Consider the following 7,451-nt stretch of genomic DNA (forward strand, 5'->3'; position numbering starts at 1 on the left):
ATTGTTGCCATGCATGATCTTGAGCTTGAACAATTGGATGTTAAAACTGCATTTTTACATGGAGAATTAGAAGAGGATATTTATATGAAACAACCTGAAGGTTTTGTTATTCCTGGAAAAGAAAAGCTTGTCTGCAAGTTAAAGAAATCTCTTTATGGATTGAAGCAATCCCCTAGACAGTGGTACAAGAGATTTGACACCTTTATGCTCTCTCAAGGTTTCAAAAGGTCTAATTATGATAGTTGTGTTTATTTGAAAACTGTCAATGGTTCAACTATTTATTTGCTCCTTTATGTTGATGATATGCTTATTGCTGCAAAGAGTATGTCAGAGATTAATGAACTAAAGAAGCAATTGAGTAATGAATTTGAGATGAAGGATTTGGGTGCAGCAAAGAAAATACTTGGCATGGAAATATCCAGAGATAGACCATCTGGAAAAGTGTATCTCAGTCAGAAGGGATATATTGATAAAGTTCTTCGTCGTTTTAATATGCATAATGCCAAGCCGGTTTGTACACCGTTAGCTGCACACTTCAAATTGTCATCAGCTTTATGTGCTAAGTCAGATGCAGATATTGAGTACATGTCTAGAGTTCCCTATTCAAGTGCAGTTGGTTCACTTATGTATGCCATGGTTTGTTCTCGTCCGGATTTATCATATGCGTTGAGTGTTTTCAGTAGATACATGGCTAATCCTGGAAAAGAGCATTGGAAAGCAGTTCAGTGGATTTTCAGATACCTGCGTGGTACTTCTAATGCTTATTTACAGTTTGGGAAAACTAGAGATGGACTTGTTGGTTTTGTTGATTCTGATTTTGCTGGTGATTTGGATAAGAGAAGATCACTCACAGGTTATGTTTTCACCATTGGTGGTTGTGCTGTGAGTTGGAGAGCAACTTTGCAGTCTATTGTGGCTTGTTCCACTACTGATGCCGAGTATATGGCTATTTTTGAGGCATGCAAAGAAGCTATCTGGTTGAGCGGTTTGTACACTGAGCTTTGTGGAGATTCATCTTGCCCTACCGTATTTTCTGACAGTCAAAGTGCCATATATCTTACAAAGAATCCAATGTATCATGAGAGGACAAAACACATTGATGTTAGATTTCACTATATTCAAGATGTTGTTGCTGAAGGTGATTTGAAGGTATGCAAGATAAGTACTCATGATAATCCTGCTGATATGATGACAAAGCCAGTTCCTACCAATAAGTTTGAGCTTTGCTCAGGCTTAGTTGGTATTTCTCACTAGTCCTATGGACTTTGATGCACAAGGTGTTTATGCTGATTTGGATGGAGTTATTCACTTTCTTCGACTACTGGAGGGAATTTGGCTCAAGGTGGAGATTGTTAAATTGAGATCCAAATTCTAGTACCTGGTTGACTAGACGTACTACAACCGGTATGGGCATTGCGTTGACGTCGACGCGTACGAGTACAACTCGTTTACTTGTCCTCCAAGGACTCTCATGTATTGCCCCCATATATACCCCACGTAGTCGCACCTCAGACGGTCTGTCGTCTCGTGCTTCTAATACTCCTCCTCATAGTGATTGCGCCTTCGTGCGTCCGTGGTTTTCTCCCGCAAGGGTTTCCACGTAAAAATCCGTGTATCTCTGTCTTGTTTATTCTCGTTATTATCTAACAAGACCTCATCTCACTTTTACCATGCCCCCACTCTCCTAGAGTTACTCCAAAGATGAAATTCTTTCCCATTTCTTTGGCCACACAACATTGTGCCCAAAAAAATTTACCCCGAGAGGGAATCTACGTAGTACGTGATGGAGAGTAGCAGTCCGAGTTCAAAAAGAGAACAAGAGAAAACATAAAATATGTGAAGTAGAGAACAGCGGTGCCGCTCTTGCTACAGTGTCTATCGGATGGCGATTTTGGCGATTTTGCCGTTCCCTTCCCTTGTTCTCTCCATCTTCTTCCCTGATTCCAGCGTCTAGGCATCACCATCATCTACCTCTGCCCCTGAAGTTCCCTTCCCCTTCTCCCCTTGTTCTTCAATCCCCAGTTCTTCCCTCCTTGGTTCTCCCCCTTTAAAAGTGTCTCTGTTCTTTCCGGTGCTTTTCCCCGATTTCGATTTCTCTGCTAATGGTAGTCGGCTGTGTTGGTGTGGATTTGGTGGAGCTGGATGGATGGAGGGCGCGGGCGTTGCTAATTGTCCGGAGCTCGCGGGATCTAGCGAGAAGCTTGCGTGTTATGCGGGATAAGGCGGCGGCTTTGTTTGGTTTGGGTGACCTGCTGACAGCTTACAGGCGGCAATGAGAAATCCCAGTCCCGGAGTCAACCAACACGCAAGCCGATGGGCAAGAAGGAAGGGTTGTTGAGGAGCAATCGTGTTGTTTCGAACCTGCCATCCTTGAAGTAGCCGGCGTTGCCGCTACCAACGCCGTTCAGACTGACTATCCTAGGGCGCAGGTTATACCTCGGTGGAGTGATCTTGCCCATGGAAATAGCCCCGTTGGAGCACTCGTTTGTGCCGCTGCACTTGGTGTTGGTGCTACTGCTGTCCAGGTGAAAGAAGATGACAGTTCGGTGGTAAGCTTTCAGTTCAATTCCAAGCAGAGTCAAGATGAAGACATCTGTTATTAAGAAGTGCATCACAAAGATTAAGAAGTGCATCACAAAGAGAGTCAAGATGAAGACATCTGTTATTACAGTGGCAGCCATAGTTGATCTCTTTGATGGTAATAATGAGAATGATCCAGCAAGAACTCTTCACAAGAATGGCAACAGGAAAAAGATTAAACTGACGGATGGAGTGGTGGTTGACAGTGGTGTTTCTTCAGATTTTTCAGCAAAATCGGTGGCATCCCTAGGGGATGGTCACCATGCGCAATGAATATCCTATGTCTTAACTGTCGGGGTTGCGGGCGGCCCGAGAGAGTTAATGAAATAAGCAACTTAGTTAAGTTGTATCACCCATGCTTAGTGTTTCTCTCGGAGACTAAGCTGTCTACTACGAGAGCTCAGGACTTGTGGTTCAGGCTCGGTTTCTCCAATGCTTTTGGTGTTGGAAGTAATGGACTCGGTGGCGGGTTGGTTCTCTTTGGGAACAATGATCCAGTAGTGAGGTTAGAATCTTATAACAATTCCCACATTGATGTTTCAATTCAGAATGAGAACTTGGGAGAGAAAGAATGGAGATTCACGGGTTTTTATTGGGAACCATGAGATCCAGGAGGAAGAACAGTTGGGAACTAATGAGATACTTAAGGCAAAAATCTAATCTACCATGGCTTTGCGCAGGGGATTTCAATGAAGTTCTCGATGCGAGTGAACAGTTTGGAGGGAATGTTTGGGAAGAATGGAAAATGGATGGTTTCAGGGAGGCTGTGGATGATTGTCGGTTGGATGATTTGGGTAATATTGGTCTGCCGTATACGTGGGATAACAGACAACAAGGCATGAACAATGTTAAAGTAAGACTTGATAGAGGTCTTTGTGATGAGAAATTTCAGGAAAGCTTTGACAACACCTCAGTGCTGCACGTTTAGACCATGGAGTCGGACCATTGTGCTTTGATAATTACAATACAAATATCTAATTGGTTTGGCAGTGATAAAAGATCAAGGCCTTTTCGGTTAGAGAATGCTTGGACTAGACACGAAAATTATGACAAGGTGGTAACCCAAGCTTGGATCCCGTGCAATGGGAATCTGTTGGAAGTGCAGGATTCACTGTCTATTGTGAAGGGGAACTTGCAGAGATGAGTTTGGATTGGTAACAAGACAACTAAAAAACTTGAGGGATAAACTGGAGAATATACGGTGTCGTGGAATTAACACGGCAGATGTCCTTAGTACCAGGACTTAGTCGCAAGGCCAACACATCTATGTGGTAGCTTGAGAGGGGTTGGGCGGAATCGAGAGACGCAACACAAAGACAAGGGTTTAGACAGCTTCGGGCCTCGGGAAACATCATCCGGTAACAACCCTACATGTTGTTTGAGGCTAGGTCTCATTATCCTCATGAGGGAGTGGCCGTAAACCGGCTCTCCTCTAGTTGTGTCTAGCCCTAAGATTATTTTCTGTTCCTTGTCCCTCCTTTGGGAGCCCTGCCCCTCCTTATATATGTTGAAGGGGCGGTTTACATGACTAGTCCTAGTTGGATTAGGATTACTTTATTACAAGTGGAGTCCTAGTCTTGCTTCCTTTGTAGGAGAATAGTCCTTACGCTTTCCTCATAAACCGGCCCACCATTAAAGGTGAACCGGCCTTCTGGGCCTTGGGCCTCGTCATCCATTTGACCCGCCCGCCGGGTTACTAATGAAGCACCAAGATCGGGCAGGTTACCCGTGAACCGCCAAGCTCCGGGCGGGTTACCAGTGAGTCGTCCAGTCCGGCCGGGTTATACTTCCGGCCGGGTTACGCCGCGGGGTTTATCCCCGACATACGAGGAAGCTCTTTAGGTCAGGGACCATCAAAACAAGAGAGAAGTTTAATGAGGTGAATTTTGGAACTAATCACTAGGGAAGAAATGATGGCCCAACAAAGGTCACTTGTAAATTGGAAACTGAAAGGAGATCACAATACATGTTACTTTCATGCTCGAGCTTGACAGAAACAAAGAACAAACCATTAGATCTTTGAAAAAAGATGATGGAGGTATTGTCATAGCTCAGGAGGATATGGAAGAAGAGGCAATTAAGTTCTACCAGCACCTATTTATAGCTGACCTTCATACTAGGCCGGAAAGGATTACATAAGTTATTCAAAACAAAGTCACAAATGTGATGAATGAGAGATTTTGTGCGCCAGTGACCGACGAGGAGATAGAAAATGCGTTGTTTACGATGCATCCTAGTAAGTCTCCTAGACCTGATGGGTTTTCGGCAGGTTTCTATATTCGGCACTAGAGTTTATTGAAGCCTTCCGTCTGTGCAGCGATAAGAACATTTTTTGAGACAGGTAATATGCCAGAGGAAATTAACAAAACTGTACTAGTTTTGGCTCCAAAGATAAAAGCTCCACAAGATCTAACGCAGTACAGGCCAATTTCCTTGTGCAACGTGCTTTATAAAATCGTGTCGAAGGTGATGGCGATCAGGTTGAGACCAATCCTTGATGATATTATCTCTAAGGAGCAAAGTTCATTTGTTCTGAACCGGCTTATTTCAGACAATGTGCTAACTGCATATGAATGCATTCACTATCTGAAAAGGAAGAAGGGGAAGTCAGGAGCTTGTGCTATCAAGCTTGATATGGCAAAGGCCTATGATAGGGTAGAGTGGCCCTATCTTCGGGCAGTTCAAGCAAACAATGGATTTGCTGATCAGTGGATTGACAGAATTATGGCCTGCGTGGAATCAGTGTCTTTCTATGTTCGTGTCAATGGGGTTTTCTCGGAGTCTTCTAAACCCACTCATGGTATTCGACAAGGAGACCCAGTTTCACCTTATCTGTTTCTTTTATGCGCCGAGGGATTAACATGCTTGCTGAAATCTTATGGGTCTGCTCATTTGCGTAAAGGAATCAGGGTGGACATTCACGCCCCTTGGGTGTCACATTTACTTTTCGCTGATGACTGTCTGGTGTTTATTCAAGCAACAAGTGATTGGGCAGTAAGACTGAATGAGATACTTGAGATGTATAGAGAAGGGTCGGGTCAGGGGGTTAACAATGCCAACTGCAATTTTTTTCAGCACAAACTATAGTTTTTTTAGAAAAGGAGGATGACCCCCGGCCTCTGCATATGGGCGATGCATACGGCCACTTTATTAATTATTCTCACAAGACCTTACAAAGTCATTCAACAGCAAGACTAAAGCCACCGTCTAAGCAACAACTATCGCTACACCTATCCAAATGATGAAGGGGCGATGATAGCCTAGGCCTGATACCAAACAGACATTGCAGCCAAACCTAAACATCTAAGACCCGAGGTCCCAACCAGGACGCCTGCCTGGTATGGGGCACCTACCAGTCCAGCACACTCCTCAACCAGGACGCCTGCCGGGTATGAGGCCGCCGCAGCCACCTGCCACGAGTCCGTCTTCAGAGCTGTACTGTTGCCTCTACCGTGCCAGGTCTCTCCACCCTCGATGCCACCACGACGCCAGACAGTGTCGTCCTCCTGCGCGAGTCTATCCTCCCACATCGAACTCCGAATCCGCATTGCGCCATGCCGTCAAGATCCGTCGCCATCAATGTATGGATGAAGCACCGCTCCACCAAAGAAACCGTCCGCTGGTCCCACGAAGCAACGCGCAACACCAAGTAGAAGGCCAAAGACCGCCACCACGCCACCAGCAGCCCCGCCACCATGAGCTGTTCTCAGCCGCCGCCTTCAAGAAGGAGCATGACACCAGGGTCGTTGACGCCTAGAAGGGGAACCAAAGCTTTCACCATAGTTCGAGGAGGAGGCGGTAGGGAGAGGATCCACCCCAAAGCCTCCAGGAAGGGGATCGGCGCCAAAGGCGTCGACTTTGGGGAGGCCGCCGTGCCAGCCAGGGGTTTCCCCCGGAACCTCACCCGCACGCCAGATCCGCCAAGACGGCAATCGGGGACACCGAAAGCAGCCGCCAAGGACCAGTGCCAGCATGGATCGGAGCAGGAGCGGAGCTTCTGCATGGAGCCATGACGGAATACGAGGAACCGCCACTATGCCAGCTAGCATCCGCAACCCCCACACCGCTCGCGCGGCCATGGGAGGCTGCCCACCAGAGCCCGCCGGCGTAGCCCACCACCGACTGCACCACGCCCACCGGCCGGGGCCGCCGCCCTAGGGAGCCAAGGCCGGCTTCCATCAGAGAGGAGGCACTAGATCCCGCCGCCACCATCATTGGGGCCGAGCACCCGCGCCTCGGAGGCCCTCAGGCGGCAGCGGAGGGAGGGGAGGAGAGGGGGGAATGCGGCGGCGGCGCTAGGGTTGGCTCCCGAGTCGCCTTAGAGGAGGCGACGCGGGGCGAGCGGGGGGTTTCTCGAGGTGGTCGAACCACATCGGACAAACCAACACATGATTGACTATAGTGATGAGATGAACGTTGAAACTCATAGTAACTTGAGCATTGGGTCAGAAGCGTTGATCTACCTACGGCATTATGAAGATCATCTGATAGTCAATTCGAACATGTGGTGACCCAAATCAAGAAATTGGTTAATGATTGGGCACCTAAATTAATGAGTAGTGCAGCGCGGGAAGTGCTCATTAAATCTATATGTCAAGCAATACCAACTTACTGGATGGGTTGTTTCGGGCTATCCAAAAACACATGCAAAAAGATCACTATCATTGTGGCAAAGTTCTGGTGGTGGGGGGGTGGGGGAGATGAAAAGAGAAGGAGAATGCACTGGAAAAAATGGAAGGATATTGCTATGCCAAAATGTGAGGGGGGATGTGATTTAGATATTTTGGTCTTTTTTAACCAAGCCATGCTAGCGAAGCAAGGATGGAGATTGCTGACTAGTCATGATTCTATTTGTGCTAGGGTTCTTAAAG

The sequence above is a fragment of the Triticum dicoccoides genome, chromosome 5B, assembly GCF_002162155.2.
Source record: "Triticum dicoccoides isolate Atlit2015 ecotype Zavitan chromosome 5B, WEW_v2.0, whole genome shotgun sequence".
Classification (NCBI taxonomy): Eukaryota; Viridiplantae; Streptophyta; class Magnoliopsida; order Poales; family Poaceae; genus Triticum; species Triticum dicoccoides.